This window comes from Neophocaena asiaeorientalis, unplaced genomic scaffold (assembly GCF_003031525.2).
Source record: "Neophocaena asiaeorientalis asiaeorientalis breed wild unplaced genomic scaffold, Neophocaena_asiaeorientalis_V1.1 scaffold264, whole genome shotgun sequence".
Taxonomy (NCBI): Eukaryota; Metazoa; Chordata; class Mammalia; order Artiodactyla; family Phocoenidae; genus Neophocaena; species Neophocaena asiaeorientalis.
The window spans coordinates 7,158,746-7,183,377 of record NW_020185332.1 but is presented as its reverse complement, the minus strand read 5'-3'; the positions used below and the strand labels follow the sequence as shown (position 1 = coordinate 7,183,377).

At 41.5% G+C, this 24,632-nt stretch overlaps 1 pseudogene; it reads left to right on the top strand.

Moving 5' to 3' along the window:
• Window positions 1-22,353: 22,353 nt before the first annotated feature.
• Window positions 22,354-23,973, top strand: LOC112393159 (vasculin-like protein 1; annotated as a pseudogene).
• The last annotated feature ends 659 nt before the right edge of the window (window positions 23,974-24,632 follow it).

Below are 24,632 nucleotides of genomic sequence, written 5' to 3'. Positions count from 1 at the left end.
TGGAACTGTGGAACCATTGGACACAGAGGCATTGGTGGGCCTAAGAGGCTGGAAACAGTGTTACAGCAGATCTTTCCAGATCATTCTCATTAAAATATCCAGGGTGAACTTCCCTCCAAAGTAAGAAGCGATTAACACTCACACCTCCCTGTAGGCTATCCCCACATTCCTAGTTCTGGAATAAAATAAAATATTCAAGAAGCAGTGGCTTTGTGCCAGCTGCGGAGCTGAATGCTTTCTGCAAGTTATCCCATTTAATTGGTGTTCTGCTTTAGAGATATGCATTGTCATCTCCCATTTTACACGTGGGGAGATTGTGGCTGAGGATTGGGAAGTAATTTTCTCCAACTCACATGGTTTGCAAATAGCCAGGACCATAATGTAGTTACTAACTAACCACTGTGTTATTTGGCACTCCAATTTAAACCAGTTAGTTACCTACACTACCTTTTTTTTTAAACAGCTTTATTGAGGCATAATTTATATATCATAAAATTCTCCCGTTGTAAGTTTGAGATTCAATGCAACCGTCACCACACTCCAGTTTCAAAACATTTCCACTGCCCCAGATATTTCCTCATGACCATTTTCAGGTAATCCCCCTCCTACCCTCAGCCCTAGGCAGCTGCTGAGCTATTTTCAGTCTCTACAAGTTTGCTTTTCTAGATACTTTGTATAAATGAAATCATCCTGCATTATCTTTTATGGAAAACTGCATTTGTTTTGTGAAGACTGTTTATTAGTTCTCAACATTCCGTTCAGAGGTGTGTTGTGGATGAACACAAGAAGGAAGGTATTGTACCTCCAATTCTGCAGGAGGCCTGGAGGGAAAGTGTGATTGTTAACTGTTCCTGGCTTCTGAGGAAACAGACCTGCTGGAAGCAGAAAACCAAAGTGGGCGAATCATACATGTTGATTTCTCTGTCCTTTTATTTCTAGAAACATGGGGAATCGATATTAATTCACGAACTTCTACTCAAAATAGTTTCAGGAATGGTTCCATTTTAAATAAAATACAGAGAGTGAAATGAAGCCCTACAAATCTCATTGAAAAAACGTAATCCAGACGGCACACCAGCCCGGCTCCTACCCAGTAAGGAAGCTCCTCCCTGAAAGTGGAAGCGAGGAAGACAATAGCAGAGTTAACTCCTTTCATTCCCACCCCAAATCCACCCACTATGGCCATAAAAACTTGCAATATTTCTTCTTGCTCCAGACCCTGGGTCTCTCTAGGTATCTTGCTCTACTGCTTCTGGACCCTCCGTCACTCCTGAGATGTCTTTCTCTGGGGCAAAGGCCTAAGTTCCTCTCCAAGGTGGAGAGACAGACAAGGGAGCTGAACCCCTTCTTTCCTCCTGTTCCTCTGAATGAAATTCCCATTCCACCCAGAGAGAGAACAAAACCCCTGCTTCATGGACCGCATGACCATGCGGTCCATTCCAACCCCTCTCATACCCATTTCTCTTCTCACTAGGAACAAATTCTCTCCACAGATGGAAAGGCAGCACATGGGCTCATGAAGCCCCTGGGGTAAGGAGATATATATATATATATATATATATAAACCTATAATGGGAAAGAATCTGAAAAAGAATATATATATATATACATATTATAAGATATTGAATATAGTTTCCTGCACTAGACAGTAGGTCCTTGTTGTTTATCTACTTTATATATAGTAGGGTGTATCTGTTAATCCTGAACTCCTAATTTATCCCTCTCCCGCCCACCTGTCCCCTTCAGTAACCATAACTTTGTCTTCTATGTCTGTGAGTCGATTTCTGTTTTGTAAATAAGTTCATTTGTATCATTTTTTTAGATTCCACATATAAGTGATAGATGGTGTCCGTCTTTCTCTGTCTGACTCACCTCATTTAGTATGATAATCTCTAGGTCCATCCATGGTGCAGCAAATAAGCAAGACAGTTTTAAGTTTTATTCATAGGCTTCTCTGGTGCAGGCGCTCTGGGGAGACTGGCTAAAAGCCTAAAAACAACAATAATAATAGCTAGCATTTATTAAGCACCACTCTGCGTCATGCTCTGTATATCTCACGTGTTTTTTCTCCCATAATGCTTAGAAAAACTCTCTTAGATCAGTAGTATTATTTGCCCCATTTTATGGAAAACTATTAGTAAGATGAGTACAGATATTATTAGCATAGAAATTATACAGAATTATTATTATTAAATTATCAGTAGCACAGACTCTTTATTATATCTGTATTATTAGTACAGAAATCATTAAAGTGTAGAAATTCTTAGTACAGAAAATAGTATCAGTACTATTATTATAGTGCTGAAATCATTAATTGTTACTGTTGGTGGGGAATTCCCTGGCAGTCCAGTGGTTAGGACTAGGCGCTTTCACTGCTGTGGCCCCAGGTTCAATCCCTGGTCAGGGAACTAAGATCCCACAAGACACACAGCGCGGCAAAAAATTATTACTGTGGACATAAATTAGTGCAAAAATAATATCATACTATTATTAGTATAGAAATCATTAGTGCAGAAAATAGTATCAGGTACTATTATCATCAGCCCCATTTTTTTAGGTAACTGAGGCTTGGAGAGGTTAAGCAAACTGACCTAAGGTTACAGAGTTGGCAGTGGAGCTAGCTGAATGCACTCAGCTCTTAACCGTAGCAATGCTCTCCCCCATTTCCAGCTCCCCGCCCAGGGAAGGGGGGGAGGGCGGGGAGGGCGGGGAGGATCTGAGCTGGGACTTCAAGAAACAATCACAGCGACTGAAGGAGAAAGAACTCCACGTACTTTCTGGTAACCCAGAAGCGGCAGTGAAATGGGTAGCTAATTAACCTGAGAAATGTTCCCACGTCTTGTGTTGGGAAGAAAGAAACCATTTTGAAAGTTAGAAATGAGTTGGAACAACGTTGCATTTAAACTAAGCTGAAGCAACTGGTGTTTCTTGAGTGTAGATCTTACACTGGGCTCTTCATTTTGCTTTTGAGTTATGTTGAATTATAGTGGCTTCTAGGGCTCTGCTGCATGTGTGAGCCCAAATCTCAGCCCCACAGGTCAGAGAAGGGTGTGGACAGAGCACAGAACACTGGCTGGTATTTGCTTTGGGAAGAGTCACTGGGGCAGGGGACACATGGGGAGGGAGTTGTTCTTTCTATGTGAGGTTGTAGGGATCCCAGAGCTGGACTTGGAGACCAGGAAGGAGAAGCAGGATGAACCTCGTCAGAACCTCATCAGAAACAAAGTGTTATGTATGAATCTTCCCATAGAGACCACGGGCGTTCCCACTAAGAATTCAGCTGGAAGCAAGACTAGGGGAAGGAAATTACTCTGAATATTAATGAGAATTTCTATAGCAGTCCTCAAACAACAGATTCAACGCAGCTGCACCACTTCTCCTTCGGAGCCGGGCAGAGACACAGGTGTAGACAAAGTTTACATCCCTCTACTTCCCGCCACCAGAAGAATAAAGTGCTTTGTCTGTATTTCTCCTAGGTCCATGCCTCTGGGTGGAATCTGCTGCTGCCCTTGCTTGAGTGGGTAGGAGACAAATGAGGGAGAAGAGACTATCCTGGGAAAGAGAAAGGGGGAGAATGGGACAGAGTGAGATAGGAGGGGAATGGTGAGGGGAAGGGCTCCCCATTCATGGGCTGGTTGCCCAGATGTGTACATGGATCCAGCTTTCTGCTCCCCCCGAGTGTGGAGACGATGCTGGAGAGAGTCAGGGCACATGAGTGGAAAGGGGACTGTGATTTGTAAGCTGGAGAGGAAAGGTTGGAAGTTTGGGACAGATGGTGTAGCATTTGCGATGGTGAAGGAAATTCAGGAGTTTTGTTGGGAATGGAAAGACTTGCTGGAGCATCATGGGTCTGAGAAGCAGTTTGGGGTCATCTGTTTTTGTTTTTTGTTTTTTTTCACATTGCCATCCGCCCATTTATTTGAAATTCTAGAACAAGCAAAATTAACCCACGATGAGGGCAGGGATTGACTGGGAAGGGAGTGAGTACCCTTTCAGGCATGGTAGTAATATTCTATATCTTCATAGGGTTTGGGTTATCCTGATACATGCATTTGTCAAAACCTAGTGAACATACATTGGAAAAGTATATATTTCAATGTATGTAAGTTAAAAAGTATATATTTCAATGTATGTAAGTTATATGCAAAAATTATTAACGAATATTGGACTCTAGTTAATGACAATCATCCTGAAGTGTTTCAGAGGAAGTTTACAGATGTCTGCAATTTACTTTCAGATGAATTAAGAATAAGATGGATTAATGGATGGATGGAGGGATGGATGGAAAGATAGATATGTGATACATCAAGCTTAGTAAAATGTTAATGAATCGGTGTTGCTGTGCATTTGAAAATTTTCATAATAAAATGTTGGGAAAAATTAGCAAAAAAAAAAAAAAACAGTAAGAAGCTATGTGTGAGCTTAACACACACACACATACCCCTGTAGGCTAGATCGGGCTCATGGGCACCACTTTCAAGACTTTTGCTCTGTCCCATCATGCGTCCCCATCACCACATTATACTTACTCTGCAAGTTGATTATAAGGGGATCGTTCCTGCAGTCAAGCTCTGTGTTCTGCTCTCCACCTTGCATGGGGCTTGATAGATCTGGCACAGTTCAGTGAGTGAAGGTATGAGAAAATCCATCACCTGATGACATCATTAACATTTCTTCAACATGACCTGCCTGAGATAAAAGTGAGCCTGGCCTCCTTCTCATCAATCAAGGGGAAAGTTATGGGTTATTTGTGAAGGGGAAGCTGTCTCTTCCAGTCAGAATTCCTGTTCCTACCCTGGAGGCTGGTTCCCGGACCAATCAAAAGACAGTTCCAAAGGAACAGCTTTGCAGTCAGTACCCTTCCCTGCACTTTCTCCGCTGCCATCTGCTACGGAGTGGCCCGAGCAGGTCTCTTGGCGTTAGGGGTGAGAGAATAGAGGGATGCCCTCAGCAGAGTTGCCTCAGGCCTTTCTGGACTTCCCTTTCTTGCATTAACTAAATTAGTCTTGAACCCATTGAGAAAGGTCTCTTCTGAACCTTTGGTGGAGAGAAAAATCAATCAAGATTTTTAAAGTGAGAAAAATCAATTGAACATACTTACCCTGTGTTTTAACCCTGTTACCTTGAGTGAGGCCAGACGCGGATCGTGAAAGCAACCGGAAAGAGTGTTACAGTTTTGTCATACTCGCAGCTCCCTGGGGAGAAACAGTGAGCCGTGCAGGGCCACTTGGGGGAAACACTGGGGCCAGTCACAGGCAAAGGAGAAAGTGGAACCATGGGCAAGCACCTTAGTGTGGATTCTGTGAGAAGGAACAGGCAAAATTGGGTAGGAAGGCTTAGCACTGGCTGACTTGAGTAACTTCAGCAAGCTCTGGGCCATGGGGGCTGTGGTCCCTGGTTGTATGGTACCTGGTCCTGTAGTGACCAGTGTGCTATACAGCAGCCTGGAGCATGAGAACCTGATAGGGCATGTGGTTGGGGTGTGGGCTTAATTGACAGCTCGGGAAGGGGAAGTGACTGGGCTCTAGGCAGGCCCTCAAAACTGGGTTAAGTCAGCATGTGAATAAACTGTATTACATCCTGTGAACCTAGGAATGCAAACCTCATTTCCTTATTTTAGGGGACGTATAAAGCTGGGAACATATAAAAGTCTCTCTACTTAAGCCTAAATTGGAAGAGTTCTAAGCCACTACCTGCTCTTCCTTATTTGCATTCAAGAGTTCTTGTTTAAGCCACTGATAGACGGCCGTCTTCATTTCTCAGGAAAGGGCCTGGAAACATACTGGCTTGGGAAGCCACAGCTTCCTCCCAGGTGATCCTGTCATCCTTAGAGTCGGTTGATGGGAGTCAAGCTGTCCCGAGGCTCTGATAGGTAGAACAGTGGCTCTCCCAAAGATGTCTACATCTTGATCCCAGAACTTGCGGATGTGTTGCCTTACATGGCAAAGGGCAATTAAGGTTGCTGATCAGCTAATCTTGAGATGGGGCCAATCTAATCACATGAGTCCTTAAAAGTGAAAGAGGGAGGCAGAGAGAAGACCAGAGAGATGCCATGTGAAAAAGACTCAACCCACTGTTGCTGGCTTTGAAGATGGAGGGAGGGGCCACATGCCAAGGGATGCGGGCTGCCCCTAGAAGCTGGAAAAGTCAGGGAAGGGAGCCTTTTTCTAAAGCCTCCAAAAAGGAATGCAGCCCTGCCAACACCTCGATTTGTGAAATCTATATTGGACCTCTGACCTAGAACTGTAAGATAATGATCGGTGCCATGATAAGCCACCAAATTCGTGGTAATTTTTTAATGGTAGCAACAGGAAAAGTAGAGAGACTGAGAGGGGTTTAGGTGTCCTTAACTGACAGAGTGACTACCCCTTCAGAACCACTCTCCTGTACTTCTTGTTACTAAACACACTCAATACCAAAGACTTGTTTTCAAGCAGAAATAGACTAATAAAGGGACATTCCATAGCTTACAGAATCTCTAGGAGTGCCACAGAACAGGCTCTGGAGTGCACAGCCAGGAACAATGCCCAACCATACCATGGGGCTACTTTTCTAAAACATATTTTAAAAATCTATTTATTTACTTTGAGTCAGAGAGAGAAAAACAAATACCATATGCTAACACATATATATGGAATCTAAAACAAAAAAAAAATCGTTCTGAAGAACCTAGGGGCAGGACAGGAATAAGGACGCAGACGTAGAGAATGGACTTGAGGACACGGGGAGGGGGAAGGGTAAGCTGGGACGAAGTGAGAGAGTGGCATGCACATATATATACTACCAAATGTAAAATAGACAGTGGGAAGCAGCCGCATAGCACAGGGAGATCAGATCGGTGCTTTGTGACCACCTAGAGGGGTGGGATAGGGAGGGTGGGAGGGAGACGCAAGAGGGAGGAGATATGGGGATATATGTATACATATAGCTGATTCACTTTGTTATAAAGCAGAAACTAACACACCACTGTAAAGCAATTATACTCTAATAAAGAGGTTTTAAAAAAAAGTTAATTTGAACACATGGATGTGGCCTTTTGGAATTCCATACATTAAATCTGAAACGTAATTTTCTGATATAAGGTCAAGGTAAAAAGCTAATCAGACAGGGGCTTCCCTGGTGGCGCTCCCCAAAAAAAAAAAAAAAAAAAAGCTAATCAGACAAACTGAAGGATTTTTAAAAAATATAGCATACATTTTCTTAAAAACAAAGTAAACCAACACATGAGCTATAAAAAAAAAATCTATTTATTTACTTTGAAAAGACAGGTGAAGGAAAAACAGCGATAATGTGTGCTCTAATAAGACAGTGGGCCACCCGGGCTCAGTCCTGCTGGGGACCGTCTGGGAAATTGTATAATACATTTCACAGTTGTCTGCCCAGAGGACGGGGCGGGGTGGGGTGGGGTGGTGTGTGTGACTGGGGCTTTTTCCCACTGCCTCCTGTCTCCCATTGGTTGAGCGTTGACCCTGAGGAAGTCAATGGTTTCAGGTTCCAGACTGTGTCTAGGCATCAGTGTTAGTAAACTCCTTTGAGGTGGAGAGAGCTCTCCAGCAGAGAAGCAGAGCAGTACACCCTTTGAGATATAAAGTCTTCAGCACAGCAGAAACTATGACCCGCAGGGGTGTGTGAACTCAAACATGGGCTCAGGAGATGCGGTGTGGGACATCAATATCACCTGCTACAACCCCTCCTAAGATTAACTGCTAACATCTTGCCACCCCTTTCCACCTTTCTGTACATACACACAAACAGCAAATACATACTGTTTATCGTGTGCAGGGCACTGTCATCTATTCAGTCCTCAGTCTTCATAGTGACCCTGTCAGGTACATTTCAAAGAGCTGTAGTGCTTAGAGGATATTGGAATCATTCCAAAGTGTGTTGGAACAGTTCAATTTTAAAATGTTATTGTGCCAGCAATTATATCTTTTGCAACGATTTGAATTTATGGTGAAAATTTTTAGATGTTAACTTTAAACTGTATATGGGGGTGCGTAGTTTTTCAAAATTCTTTCTGTGGGTTAGCAGCTGAAGAGTTTGTAAATCACTGTCCTAGACTGCTGCAGGTGTGTCTTCCCAGGTGACGTGCACAGAACCACTAAAATGGTTAATAGGGGCGGGTGTGTGTGTGGTGAAGCAGTTAGAGGAGCTTCTGTCATTACCCTTAAAGAATCCTGGGAAATAAAGGAAAATCAAAACTGGAGACTATAGATAAAAAGTGAGTTCAGCTCACTGCAGGTCCAAAGGATGAATGCTGAGCTCTCCAGCATCCTGATTCAGTGCCCCTCCCCTCCCAGAGTCTGTGGATGCTGAGTCAGTGGCTCCAACGCCATCCCAACCTGTCATCTCCCCTTTCATATTGTCTTGATTTTCTTAATGTCACCTCCTCAAGTTCTAAGTGTTAAACTTACTCTATGATCAACATAGCAATAGGAAAAAAAAAAAAAAAAGGCTCATTCTGCTTTACCAGGAAGGCATTAAGCCTTTCTATTCTAGGAACCAAATGAATATTCTAGTATAAACTTCATGGTACACTGAAGATACAACACGAGCTGGGAGGTAGTTCTAAGACTGGGCTTATGGACTAGCTGCAGAGGTGAGGCAATGAACAGTGGCAACAGAAAACCTACCTGATGTAGGAAAGAGATGCCTTGTAACTTACCCAAACTGATTTTCACAACCAATCAAATTCATTAGCTGTAACTCAATGTTTCCCCTTTCAGAAAACAATATTCTGTAATTCACAGGGATAAGCACGGTAGTTCTATGGTCTCTCTGGAATCTAGTCTCTCCAAGAGTGAGTTAAGAAAGCTTAGAAAGGTTGTTAGAATTTAGTCTGATCAATAACCCAAAAGTGCTTCTCAAGACCGGTATTAACAACCAGTTCAGTTCACTTTTTCAGCTATTTTTCCTCTCAGTCTTGTTCGTGCTAATAATAGGCATGGTAGAAAAAACTTTAATGAATAACTTCTTACTCTGATTCCTTTTTTAAACCTGGTAACATAGGGGTAAGAGCTTGGACTTTGAAGCCAGATGAGCATGAGTTTTCATTTGGGCTCCATCACTTATCAGTTGTGGAGCTTGACTAGTGCAGAGTGGCAGTGATGTTTCCTCCTCACAGGGCTGGGGCAAGGAATCAGCAAGGCTATATGGGCAAGGAGCCCAAGACACTGGTGTACAATAAACGGTGGCCAGTATTATTGGGATCATCACTCTCCTTTTGATTTGTAATTTGGTTTCTGGATAGACTGACTGCAGGAAAAAACCTTACGTAGAAGACTGATACAACCCTTTTGGCTATTTTTTCTTCAGTTAGTTATAAAATCAGGAATTGATATTCTGATTTTAAATCACTACTGATAATTTGGTTGCTGAAATCATTTCATCCGTTGGATTACTATTTGGATGTAAAACATTTACAAACACCATCTCATATAATTTGCATAAAAACCTATGAGCCAACCAAAATGAATACTATTATTCTTTTTCCCATTTAGGGAAGTAAAAAGTCAGATTAAGAGATATTAAATGACTCACCTTTACTGTCCTTTTTTCCTCTCTAGGAGCTACTCTAATCCTACTTCTATATACTAAAATGCCACACATTCATCAGAGCCCATTTTAAGCTTTCCTTTCCTCTTTTCAGAGGAAAAGAACTTTCCTGACCTTCTTTAGCACTCAGAGTGTGAACTATATAATTTAGCATTATAATACTCTTTCATTTCTTCCCAATCGTTTCTTGGGTTTTTTGTTAGTTTGTGTGTGTGTAGGTTTGTTTGTTTGTTTGTTTTGGTATGGCTTTTTTATTTTAACTCTGGCCAGCAAGACAAGAAACCTCTCAAGGCTAGGAATCATGCAACTTAAATATACTTTGGGTCTCACTCCCCAGTTCCCTTTCCCCTTCACATTCCCCAGCCCAGAGCTGGACTCAGAGCAAGTGCCTGATGTATCCTTGATTGATTTACAGAGAGTTTACCTGAAATGATGATCTAGAAAATCCATTGCAAGAGAAAAATGGAGAATCACTCCTTGGGGACTGCCATCTAAGAAGCAGGACAAAAATGTTTCTGCTGGGAAATTGAAATGCAAAAAGCAAATACACGCAGGAAACACATCAGTTCTATGCAGCTTCTAGTGCTGTTTCTAGCAATCCCCTTCATATCCCTATGAGTTTATATGACCAGAACGTGCCTTTAGTCACAGTGTCCCTCAGTCATGGCACTGTGACCATGTGTAGGTGGAGTCGTCCTTCTGTGACTTTATGACACTCTGTTCTCCCTTCTGCAGTGATGAGAATCAACTTCATTGTCTATTAAAAAAATTAAACCACTCTTAACTGAGGGAAGCTAAATAGCAACTGATATTTTTGGAGACTCTCAAATTAGGACAGCTGAGTTTAATGGAAAAATAAACAAGTGTCTTACTGAATATCTGTTGCATATTGTTGCATGCTAAATGTCAGCCTAGAGAGAATTTTCCCATTTGTTTGTTCCTTTTTATCACGTCTTCCTGTTTGTTTATGAGTTGTTATATAATCAAATAGATATTCCTTATAAATTCCAAATGGCAAGACATGACTAGGGTTCTTTTAGAAGACAAAATTCCAGATTTTTCCCAATGGTTCTCATGACCAGCCTTCCTACCGCCTGAACCAGTTTCTTATCCAGTGAAAAAACAAGGCTCTTGAAGTCTACCGGATTCTGGGGGGGTCATGTTCACCAGGCAAATGCTTCTCGGTACTTAAGGTTCATATGAAGCAACTGGAAATCTTGTTAAAATGCAGATTCAGTTTCATAGATCTGCTGTGAGACCTGTGAATCTGCATTCGAACACAGAAGTGATGCTGGTGCGCCTGGTCCACAGACCACACTTTGGGTTTTTTTGTTTGTTTTTGTTTTCACTTTTGTTTTTTTTTTTTTTTTGCGTTACGTGGGCCTCTCACTGTTGTGGTGTCTCTCGTTGCGGAGCACAGGCTCTGGACGCGCAGGCTCAGCGGCCATGGCTTACGGGCCCAGCCGCTCCGCGGCATGTGGGATCCTCCCGGACCAGGGCACGAACCCGTGTCCCCTGCATCGGCAGGCGGAGTCTCAATCAGTGCGCCACCAGGGAAGCCCCACTTTTGGAGTATAGCTGATTAACAATGTTGTGTTAGTTTCAGGTGTTCAACAAAGTGATTCAGTTATACATATGCATGTATCTGTTCTTTTTCAAATTCTTTTCCCATTTAGGTTGTTACATAATATTGAGCGTCCCTGTGCTATATAGTAGCTCCTTGTTGATTATCCATTTTAAATATAGCAGTATGTACATGTCAATCCCAAACTCCCTAACTATTCCTCCCCCACCACCTACCCCCCAGTAACTATAAGTTTGTTCTCTAAGTCAGTGAGTCTGTTTTGTAAATAAGTTCATTTGTATTATTTTTTTTTTAGATTCTGCATATACATGATGTCATATGATATTTCTATTCATTTGTCTGACTTACTTCACTCAGTATGACAATCTGAAGGACAGATCACACTTTGGGTAGCAATGTTCTAGGTAGAACTGGGTCTCTTGAAAACTTGACCAAAGGTTCTTGTGTGGAAGCAGATGTGGTCCGAATCACTGGAGGTCAGAAAAGTCCTTAAGTTTTAGGTGATCCTACTTTGAAAGAAGAACAAGGTGAGGAAAACCTGAGTTTCTGAAGGAAAATGGTTAAATTCGGGACTTTCCTGGGGGTCCAGTGGTTAAGCCTTTGCTTTCCAATGAAGGGGGTGCAGGTTCCATCCCTGCTCAGGGAACTAAGGTCCCACATGCCTCGCAGCCAAAAACCAAAACATCAAAACAGAAACAATATTGTAACAAATTCAATAAAGACTTTAAAAAATGGTCCAGATCAAAAAAAGATCTTTAAAACAAAAAAAAGAAAATGGGTAGCTTCTTTTTAGGATATAGTAGGAAACAGCTACTGGCTGGGAGCTCTCCCTGGTGCTGCTTGAGACTTCTCCCAAGTCTCCTTTCCTCACAGGATCTCCTCCTGAACTTTAGCTCTTTTGTCTAAAATATCAATCTAAATCCTTGTTTGAAAACGTGCCCTTCTTGGACTTTGATGCTTGACTATCCCTCGTATTTATTTCTGGCCAATACCTGGAGCCTTTGGGCCTGCCTAGGAAAAAGTATTGAGGTCTTTAAGCTCTTTCCTTGAAGACATATTTTCTAAACCACCAAACCCTGATTATCTATCTCCTATCTATCTATCTATCTATCTATCCATCCATCGATCTATCATCTATCTTTGTTTAAATTTGATGTTCTTGACCAAGAAAGGAAAAGAAAGTTCATTGTGGCTATATTTTCATAAACAAAATAAAGTAGAGGCACACAGTATATGCCTTGCACATAGCAGATGTTCAATGCATACTTTTTATGCCTGTAAAATTCATGAAAATAAAATTAAGCATTTTCAAGTATACAATTCATGTATTAAAGTATACAGTATACATCTACATTCATGCTTTGTGCAAACACCAACTCTGTCTAGTGCCCATAACATTTAATGCATACCTTTTGAAAGCTATATGAAAACAAAGATTATTTGGGTGATTCAGAAGGAATTTGTCATTTATTGAATTCATTAGGGAATTTATTGACTCTTAAAATTGTGAATATCTTAACTACATTAATATTTTTTCATTTTGTTTTTTATTCGTCTATGTGGTAATGATAATATCAGCTATTATTTATGGAATGCCTACTACATGCCAGATACTTTACGTATATTTTCTTATTTAAGCCTCAGAACAACTTAATGAAATAGGTATTATTATTAATAATATTGATTGAAAAGAACACTAAAGCTCAGAGATTTTAATTAACCTGCCCAAGGCCATACAGCTCTCAAGTGGCAGAGCCGAGGCTTGATCCAAGCCAGTCCGACTCAAGGACTTGATCTCTTAATCACAATGAAATGATACCTCATGTGGACACACACTTATTATCTGTGACAAGTGTGGATTATGAAGAAAGTTAAAGTGTCAGCAAGCAAAAAACTAGATACATGTAAACTCAAGATTAAATGCTTGGAAACGAGGACTGAGAAAAAGCTAACAAAACACCAGAAATCTCATAGAACTGTTCAAAATTAGGGAGTTTTTGCTGGAAGTTTTTCATATAGTTTAAGTGACTTGTATTTAATTATTCAACTGTCAGGATTTTAAAATCATGATTTGCTTGCATCACTGGTTTCTCTCTATTTACTGGATCACTACATCAGAAAGGAAACTTGTTCCAACGTCTTCTATTTTAAAAAACAAACTGAAAAACCTTTCTGGTTACCTTCCCATTTTTCTTCTCCTCTTTATTGCAGGACTCCTTGAAAGCATTGTCTACGGGCATTACTTCTTCATTCATTTCCCATCTTTTCGTCAACCTGCTCAAACAGATTCCAGCCCCCCCACTCCACTGAAACAGCCCTCATCAAGGTCACCAGTGGCCTCCATGTTGCCAAATCCATCACTCTCTTTTGGGTCCTTAACTTCTGAAACTTCAGCAGCCTTTGACCTCCTTGAAACTCTTCTTTGCCTGCTGCCTCACCATACTCTCCTGACTCTTGTTCATCTGCACAGGCTCCCTTTCTGGGTTCTTTTTTGCGGTACGCGGGCCTCTCACTGTTGTGGCCTCTCCCGTTGTGGAGCACAGGCTCCGGACGCGCATGCCCAGCGGCCATGGCTCACGGGCCCAGCCGCTCCGCGGCACGCGGGATCCTCTCGGACCGGGGCACGAACCCGTGTCCCTTGCATCGGCAGGCGGACTCTCAACCACTGCGTTACCAGGGAAGCCCCCTTTCTGGGTTCTTGATTCTTGATTCCGGAATCTGGTTCCTTTTTCTCTGCCCCAGGGCTTGGTTGCAGGACGCACGCAATTTCCTATCTGCCTGTCTTCCCTAGATGATCTCATCCAGTCCCTTGACTTTAAGTACCTCCTATATGCTAATGATAATCAAACAATATCTTCTGCTCAAAGTCTCCCCCAGAGTTCAAACTCATAGTTCCAGCTGCCAGCTTGATAGTTCCTCTTAGAGGTCTAATAGACATCTCATACTTAACATGTTTAAAACTGGACTCTTCATTTCTGCCCCTAAACTTGATCCTCCCGAAGAACTCTCCATCTTATAAATGGCATCATAATTTACCCAGTTGCTCAGGTTGAAAAAACAACCACCACCTTGATTTTTCTCTCCTCCATCCCTAACTAATTCATGACAAGTTTGCTTAACTCTACCTTTACATTATATCCAAAATCAGTCCAATTCTATCCCTATCTCCCCTGCAACCATTGTAATCCAAGCCGTAATCATACCAATTACGTCATCATTACAATACACCCAATAGCTTAAAACTAGTTTCTCTGCTTTCTCTTATGCCCTCCTGTAATTCATTTTCAGGACAGCCACCAGAGCAAATCAGATCAGGTTATTCCCCTGCTTAAAACTGTCTTTTGATTCTCATCTCAAATAGAACCCAAGCTCTTTACTGCAGTTTTCAAGCTCCTATGCACACTGCCCTCTGAATCCATCTAGTACTCCCCTCTCTTCCTCTCTTTCTGAGCTTAAGCCACACCAGCCTCCTCTTAGCCCCAAGTATGCCAAGCCCCTTCTCGACTGGCTGTTTCTTCTGCCTGAAATTCTCTTCCCCTAGATCTTTACATAGCTGACTTCAGATCATCTAGGTATCAGTCAAATACCACCTTCTTATAGAAGTCCATGGTAGCCATCCTTTCTAAACTAGCTAACATGCCCCATATTGGTCAGTGTCCTATGGCTCTTTTTATTTTCTCCATGAGGATCATCACTATCTAAAATTGCTTTGCTTGCTTATTATCTCCCCACTTAAAATATAAGCTTCGGAAATTCCCTGGCAGTCCAGTGGTTAGGACTCCGTGCTTCTACTGCATGGGGTGCAGGTTCGATCCCTGGTCTGGAACTAAGATCCAGCATGCCGTGTGGCATGGCCAAAAAAAAAAAAAAAGGTTAAAAAAAATATAAGCTTCATGAGGGCATCGATGATGCATGACTGCTGTATCCCCTATGCCCAAAATAGTGCCTATCACAGTCTAGGTTCCCAATAGATGAGGAAATGGAGGCTGAAAAAAATTAAATGATGTGTCCAAAATCATCCTGTTAGTAAGAGATGAAGCCAAAATTTGAACCCAAATCTGAAAATTTTGCTCTGAATCTTGGAGTCCTTCTGTGGCATGATAATGCATGTAATATATGTTCAGCAGGCAATGATTTTCATTATCTGAGTAATGGAAAAAAGTCCCCTGGCTTTTTGTTATTCGTAAAGCTTATAAAAAGCTAACTAAAATAATTTTTTTCTTTTTCCTTGCTCTGAAACATTATTATATTTACACACACACACACACACACACACACACACACACACACCCCCATACCTTAAATGAATATTCTATGTATCTGGAAAATGATTTTGTATTAATCAAATAGGCCTTATCTTGACTGTTCTATTTTTAATGGGCTAAAACTGATAGGAAAAGCCATATACTGATTTTTTTCTCAGAAAATTATAGAAATAAATTTGGAACAATTTACTATGCAGTCAATGTGGGTTTATGCTCTTTTGAACAAAATTTGTTTTTAAATTAGAGTCTTACATCCTCTATAAAAGGTTTCATAATGCCATTCTCAAAGGGAAGAATTGTGGTTTGCTAACAACACATCTTGAAAGTGCCTGAAATAGAAATACAGAAATTATGTCCTAGGAAGAAAGGCAGTAATAAGACTCTTAAGTAAATAACCTGAGGATTTTCAAAATAATAGGTACATATATTTTTAAAATACTCTATGATTTTCTCCTCATAACTCGAGTTTTCTTTTAATTTCTTTTTGCATCAGAGAAATACATGTATCAATACTTAGTATATAAAGGCAAAGATGTTTATACTGATGTTTCTTGATCTTTCACTGTTAATTATTACCTCTTGACTTTCTACTATGGGAGATGAGGATTTAGCTTTCTTAAATGCCTCAGTCTACCTTCTGCCACATACACTTTTCCTCCAATCTCCCCAATATGGTGAGGTAACAATTTTTGATTACACTGATAATCGATGTTTACATTATGTCTATTGTTCACAGCTGAGCTATGTATGATTGCAGACAACTTTTTTCTTTTTATAGTATTAACAATTGCCTTTTTTGGCCATTGGTTTAGTTCTTTTTGTACCTCTCACTAATTCATCTACAGACATTTTTTTAAAAAAACACTTTAAAATTAATTAATTAATTTTTGGCTACATTGGGTGTTCGTTGCTGCGCACGAGCTTTCTCTAGTTGTGGCGAGCAGGGGCTCAGTAGTTGTGGCTTATGGTCTCTAGAGCACAGGCTCAGTAATTGTGGCACATGGGCTTAGTTGCTCCGCAGCATGTGGGATCTTCCCGGACTAGGGCTCGAACCCGTGTCCCCTGCATTGGCAGGCGGATTCTTAACCACTGTGACACCAGGGAAGTCCCATCTACAGACTTTTTGATAGAACTATAACTCCTTTCACTGTGGCACAAACATATTAGATAATCCGTTTCTCTCTCTCTTTTTTTCTCTCTAATTTCTTGGAAGTATCCTTCCTGTGGTGCTCTACTTCTTGTTTTAGTCTGTACTGGTTGCTCTCCATGAGACTTGTTGGACATCAGTCCTGGTATTACTTTTATCATATTCCTAAGAATTCTCTTTACTATTATCTTGGAGTAGATCTTCCACTTCCTGGGCCCATGTCTCTTTCTTTTTAGCTTACTTTCTTATGCAGTTTACATTTCTCAGTAAAATCCTGAGAAAGTGTACATTTTTGGAAAGTAGCATATATAAAAATGTCTTTATTTTTCCCTCAGACTCAATGGATAGTTTAGCTGGATGTAGAATTCTATAATAGAAATAAGTCTCTCTCAGAATTTTACAGGTACTGATCTTGCTTCCAGTATTACTATTTAGAAGTCTGATGTCATTCTGACTCCTGATTCTTTGTCTGTGATATACTTACAGTCTGGAAGATTTTAGGATCTTCTCTTTATCTGTAGTGTTCAGAAATTTCAAAAAGAACTGCCTTGGTATGAGTTTTTTTTAATTCACTGTGCCAGGTACTTGGTGGTTCTATTCAATCTAGATGATCATGTCCTACAGTTATAAGAAATTTTCTTGTGTAGTTTCTGCAACTTTAGAGGGCTTATTATGGGCAGTATTATTGGTTGGCGTGTCATCCAATATTGCTCATAAAAATGCTTGTGTTGAAGTTTTTTTAAAGCTTGATTTATAATTTTCTCTCTTTCAGTTTAACAAAAGGCGAGCTGATATCTCTTGTGAAAAATTTTCTACAGATATCATTATTATTTTCTCCCCTTGGAAAAAGAATAGACTCTTCCTTGCAAAAAGAAATGTCAAACTTATTATATTAAGGTTAGATACTGTGTATGCTTGTATTATATATTTTTTAATAAATTTATTGTTTGTTTATTTATTTATTTATTTTTGGCTGCATTGGGTCTTCGTTGCTGTGAGAGGGCTTTCTCTAGTTGTGGCAAATGGGGGCTACTCTTCGTTGTGGTGCGCAGGCTTCTCACTGTGGTGGCTTCTCTTGTTGCAGAGCACAGGCTCTAGGCGCACAGGCTTCAGTAGTTGTGGCGCATGGGCTTAGTTGCTCCGCAGCACGTGGGATCTTCCCGGACCAGGGCTCGATCCCCTGTCCCCGGCATTGGCAGGCGGATTCTTAACCATTGCGCCACCAGGGAAGCCCCTTGTGTTTTAAATTTATAATGAATTAGCAAGACTTTTGTATTTGTCACTAAGACCTATCTAAAAAAGACCTATCCAACTTTTGAGTACTGAAATGACCGAAATAAAACAAAATAGTCAAACCAATATTAATTATTTGCTCACTCTTCTGACTGGATTTGGGAGAAAATAAGCCGGGAAAAGCTCAGCCCTGACTTCTGATGTAAGAGACTTGGGCAGAGATACTAGTCGGGAATAGGCCACATCTACTCCTGGTGCTAAGAACAGGGTAGGCAGGTGGAGGAAAGAATCTTAGAGGGCAGAACCCAGGTCAGATGGTGGCAGGAGTAGGGAAGTAAAAGTCTTCCTTGTTCTGGTGATGCTTTGAAATCCTACTTTATAGTTCAGAAGAATAAACCAAACAGCTGAAAGCAGGGGCCAGATAACTGTCTGGTGTTGATGGTGGCAGTGGTAATCATTGACTCCTCAGCCATCGCTGGCTATCTTCATCCTCAGAGATGTCCATGGGGAGCAGAGTGACTTCAACTGGCACTGGGAGGAAGGACGATGGGCTAGTGATGCCATCTGCACCTTTGCCACAGCACCAAGTATTATGCATAGGCCTCTTTCCCTTTTCAAGGGCCTGGGTGGGTGCTTAATTTGGTTGAATCATATAGGTGGAGCAGGAAGGATGCAGATAAATAAGGCAGAAGCAGTAGTGTGACAATCTCACTCATTGTTCTTAGAGGAGAACTTGGAATCTGTGTTAGGTGCAGTCAAAAATGATCGGGATATTAGGCGCTGTACATCCGTTTGACTAGGATATTGATAACTTCATGCCGTGGAAAGAAATGGTTTGGGGTGTGGCTGACACCAAAAGGATACTCAGAATTGTTCCAAGACAAGCAACATCAGTAATTGTGTGAGGAGCAAGTCAACCAGATTAATTACCAACTTCTGTCTGCATATGTAAGATAAAATAGTTGCGCCAATATTAATTAGACCTTCACTCTTCTGATTGGGTCCTGGGAGAAAATAGTAATAATAAAATTTATATGATATGAGATACAATAAATAATATTAAAATAGTAACTAAAGTGCTGCCCTAAAGTTTTTTTTACATGAGTTAGTGCCTTTGATCTCCATTAGAATCCAGTGAAGTAGGCACTGCATTACTGCCAGCTTACAGGTGACACAACTGAGTCAAAGAGACGTTAAGTAACTAGCCTGAACACATACCAGTAGTGTTTAGGAACTTCACAGCATGAATCCTCCTTAAAAAGAAAAAAAGAATGTGTCAGATTTACAATTTATGATTCTAAGGGGAAGAGAAAGTTACCTCCTGAGTGTATCGTGATGAAAACCCATTACATGACTATGGGGGGAGGGGTGGGAGGTGGCTACAGCTCCTGGTACAAAGTCTTACAGCTCATCCACATGACCTTGGGAAATCTGCTGTATGTACATGAAAACAATTAAAGTGTATCCAAATGCTGGAGAGGAAACAAAGAGGGTTACACTTGGTATTTCTCCTGTAAGAACAGCTGCATGATATTAATTTTAAGTGCAGCATATGTATTGTCTATTAATCAGGACTTTAAAAGGTAGCACTCCGTATACCTTTTGCTAGCAAGCATGCACTCATAAAGCACTTGCTTCAGTTTCATTATTTAAGAAGATGCTCAAATCCCAAAATATTTTTGGCTCTGTGTATTTCAACTAAAGATTCTTTTATCGGGTTCATTTAGAAAATTATACTAAATTTTCACTCTTTGCCAATGTAGACTTGGGTGAAGGTGTAAGAAATCAGATAGAGTGTTAAAATTAATTTGTGCTCCCCAAAATAAAATTGTTTGTATGTTACTCTTCATATTCTTTTTTTTTTTTTGCGGTACGCGGGCCTCTCACCGCTGCGGCCTCTCCCGCTGCGAAGGAACAGGCTCCAGACGCGCAGGCGCAGCGTCCACGGCTCACGGGCCCAGCCGCTCCACGGCATGTGGGATCCTCCCAGAACAGGGCACGAACCGTGTCCCCTGCATTGGCAGGCGGACGCCCAACCACTGCGCCACCAGGGAAGCCCTCTTCATATTCTTTGATATGCACAATCCTTGGGGGAACAAAAGGGGAACTGAAGCAACGTTTATTCACGTCTCACTATGCCACGCATATTATGTACTGAAGTTTACGATGCTTTTTTTTTTTTGCGGTACGCGGCCCTCCCACTGCTGTGGCCTCTCCCGTTGCGGAGCACAGGCTCCGGACGTGCAGGCTCAGCGGCCATGGCTCACGGGCCTAGCCGCTCCCTGGCATGTGGGATCTTCCCGGACCGGGGCACGAACCCGTATCCCCTGCATCGGCAGGCGGACTCTCAACCACTGCGCCACCAGGGAAGCCCCTATGATGCATTTTTCCTTCCTAGTCTGACGTGATCATTGGGAGGCCATCCAGCATCTGGTTAAAACACAGGCAGTGGCATCAGCAGTGTCCAGGTTCAAAGTCCACCAAACCACAAAAATAGCACTTAAAATTTATACAATATATGTCATTATTATTCTTACATGAAATCTAACTATGGCCAATAGCATGAAAGATCGATGTTGTATTTCAAGTACAAGGATATCAAATACCAACATCTGAAAATCCCACCCACTAATCAAGATTATCAACAATTCATGTATTGATCTACCAGCCCTATCAAATATCTTATCATGATGAAATTTCTACTCCCTCTTAGAAATCTGCTTAATATTGCAAATGCCAACAGGAGGCTTTCTAGCTATACACTATACATCAGACACAGTAACTGCCTCTTCATCTGTGACTCATCTCTGCGAAGGTGTGAGCTACAGATAAATTATCTGAAACTTACATGCAAACAAAGCCTCCATATTCTTTATCTGTGTATTCGTTCTTTCTAGTGCCGTAAAGCTTTGGGACCTGGACAAGCCATAGCAATGTCTCTAAGCCTCAGTTTTACTCACGGATTTTTGCAAGGAATGCATTAAATACTATAGGTAAAGCATTTAGCCCAGGGCCTGACACATAAACACTGGCTATTATAGCATCAGGGCCAGGGCCCAGGTGAGGTAAGGCACGTAAGTGCAAAATTTAAGGGGGTGCCCAAAAAACTCAGTAATGAAGATAAATAATATTTTAATGCAATACTTTAAAAATTGAAATTAGTGCCAAAAATCCATGAAGAACAAAATATCAAAAATTTCAATAAGGACAGTACTGATAGTCCTGATTTTTCCTTTGCTTCACGCCAATGTGGCTTGGAATGGCACACTGTATAATGTATCATGTATGTTGTGTGTATCGTTATTTAGTGGGTATTGTCATTTCTTTTTTGTTGTTGAACAGAAGTGAAAGTTGTCTCTTAATTCTCGTACCTGTGAGGATCACTGTCCAACGATGTACTACTTGGCAGAGAAGCTAAAACAAGAGTGTCAGCTTACGTGGGGCTCCATTGTCTAAACTGTGGTGTCCTGACTGGTTAATACATGGTAAATAAACATGATTGTTTTCTCAACTATACTGAAATGAGCTATTGTGGCATGAAACTTCAGAAGAGCTTAAAGACTATACAGTATATATATATATATTTTTTTTTTTTGGCCTATTTTCTGAAAATTGCAGGAAGGAAAATTCTTTCCAAAGTCAGTGTGCAGGAGTCTTAACGGCGCCCGCACGTGAAGGAAGGAGGGAGCTAAAGTGATAGATTCCTGTGGCCTTTAAAATGATTGAATAACGATGGAAATGGATGCAAAGTGACTTCTCTACTGGAACAGAAGTTTCTTATTACCTTCCATTAACTCCGTTTGGTCTTCAGGAAGGGGCAGAGCGAGTGAAATACAGAAAACTGAAGAGAAGAAAACCTCACTTTGGAACTTTCTCCATGACTGTTCCTTAAGCCCTATCTTTCTACTTGTTTTGATTTTGCTGTGAATTTATAAATAGTGAAGACCAAAGAAATAGAAGAAACATTTGAGAGCTTTATACCAAGAAATTTGCCTTGAGAGCTGCTATTCTTTTGAGGGAAAAGCATATCAAGTTCCTGTCTGATTTTTTTTTTTCAACAAGGTTTCTTATGTCCTTAGATTTTGAAGGATAAGTCAAATATAAATACATACCTGCACACTAGTTTCAGCAGCTGTGTAAAATGAGATTTATAAACTAAGGGCTTTGTAATGTGGATGTTTTGCTACTAGAGTTGACTGCTCAGAAGATCTTTTATAGCTCTTCAGTGTTTTATTTTTGATCTATCACTTCAATGACATTATTTGCCCAAACAAAAGTCCATCTGTCTTTCTAAGCTATGATTTTTTATGAGCAGTGTTTGCATTCAATGTGCAAATGTCCATGTATTATCTATTTAAGCAACATCATAGGGCCATCACTCAAGGAAGTTGAATGAGGTGAACATTAATATAGCTCTTTCCCCTTTCCCCTATTTTTTAAATGTAACAAATACTTTTTATGTTCCCCTCCCCCTTCCCTTTTCCCCTTTCCCCTTTTGGAAACATGTCAGGATCTAGATAGTTTAAGATGAGCAACTGAGGGGACTGAGAAATCCATCCACACAGAGCCTGGCTTCTTTGTGTTTCATCATAAGGTGTGCTGCAGGCCAGCCTAATTTTAAGTACCCTTTTAACAAGAGAACCTCGTGGAAATCCAGCTGGCAGACTCAAGGAGTTCAGGAAACAGGACCACAGAGGTTACACTCTGGGATCCTGGCCATGAGGTTGGATGCCTCACCTTGTTGAAGAGAGACACTGGACCTAAATGGTGCAGCATGACTTTGTTCCTGCTTGGCTAAATTTCTCAGCACCACAGTCAGCTAAGTCACCTACGGCCACCTTTGAAAACCACGGAGAGCACCTACCCTGAGGAGATGGTAGACTTGGAGTAAGCCGTCGTCGACATAATTCCTCTGATGGCTTTTCTAACAATGGACCTCTATGAACGACAGGAGATTCCTGGCCCCAGCCCTCCCTATTCCGCCATGATTCCGTGGACTCTGGTGTCTCTAAGGGAGCATATGCTGGAATCACAGGGAACCTATCTGGTTGGCACGGCTCTTCCCGAGGTCACGACGGCATGAGCCAGCGTAGTGGGGTGGCACAGGGAACCATCGCCACTGGAATGGCAGCTTCCACTCCCGGAAAGGCTGTGCCTTTCAGGAAAAGCCAGCTACAGAGATTAGAGAAGAGAAGAAAGATGATAAGGTGGAAGGGTTGCAGTTTGAAGAAGACGACTTTCCTTCTTTGAATCCAGAAGCTGACAAACAGAGTCAGCCATGCAGACCTATTGGGACCCCTTCTGGAGTGTGGGAAAACCCACCTAGTGCCAAGCAGCCCTCCAAAATGCTAGACATCAAAAAAGTTTACAAACAAGATCCTGCTGCTGCCTTCTCTGCTGCATTCACCTCACCAGGATCTCACCATGCAAACGGAAACAAATTGTCAACCATGGTTCCAAGTGTCTATAAGAACCTGGTTCCTAAGCCTGTACCACCTCCATCCAAGCCCAGTGCATGGAAAGCTAACAGAATGGAACACAAATCAGGATCCCTTTCCTCTAGCCGGGAGTCTGCTTTTACCAGTCCAATCTCTGTTACCAAACCAGTAGTACTGGCTGGTGGTATAGTTTCAAGCTCTCCCAAAGAGAGTCCCCGCCAGCACCACTCCTCCGACTGAGATCAGCTCCTCTCGTCTGACCAAGTTGACCTGCCGAACTACTGACAGGAAGAGCGAGTTCCTGAAGACTCTGAAGGATGACCGGAATGGAGACTCCTCAGAGAGCAGAGACTGAGAAGCTGGAGGATTCAGAGGACAACAGCACACCTGACCCAAAAGAAAATGGAGAGGAAGGCTGTCATCAGAATTGTCTTGCTCTCCCCGTAGAAGACGAAGGGGAGGTCCTCTCTCACTCTTTGGAAGCAGAGCACAGGTTCTTGAAAGCAATGGGATGGCAGGAGTATCCTGAAAAAGATGAGAATTGCCTTCCCCTCACAGAGGATGAACTCAGAGAGTTCCACATGAAGACAGAGGAGCTGAGAAGAAATGACTTTGGGAAGAATGGCTTCTTGCAGAGCCAGAGTTCTAGCCTGTTCTCCCCTTGGAGAAACACTTGTAAAGCAGTTTGAGGACTCAGACGACACAGAAACAAGTAGCAGTGAAGCATCTGATGACGATGCCTGGAAGTAGGCATATAAATGCTTACTGTTAAATCTGACCCAGTAAACTCGGCTTGTGTGTTTAGGGGTTATACAGAAGAAATCGTCCTTTTCCTTTTCTTTTTCTTATGTTGTTGTTAAATACTTCATGCACAAGGGAAATAATCATATCCCAAAGAGAGAGCGAGCGATTGGCTTGTTTAGCTTTTGTTGTTGTTCTTCCCTGTTATCCGCTTAATAGAACTTTGTGTGGTGGGAAAGATTTTTAAAACACACACACACACACACAGTATATATGGGGCGCGATGCACAGGTGGGAGCTGGCAGGGCAGAGAGGAGGAGACGCGGGTCTGCAACAGCAGCTTCTACTACCAGCCCTTGGGGCACTCACCCCTGTGCTCAAGCAATCACTGTCAATGACAAAGTGATTGTTGAAGTTATAACTGTATTAAATTAATGCTAATAATTTGGATATTTTATTTTATTTCTGGCTGCTCGGGTAACATTAGCCCTTAACCCAGCGTATATGGTTTTTTCCTTTTTTTTTTTCTTTCTGGGTACAGCTGTAAAATATTTGGATATAGGAAATGTGTTCTTCTTGCAGCCTTGATGTTCAGGGTGGATTGTAAAATATACATTTTTGTGAGATCTCAAAGATTAAGATTATTTTGATAACATTATTGACAGATT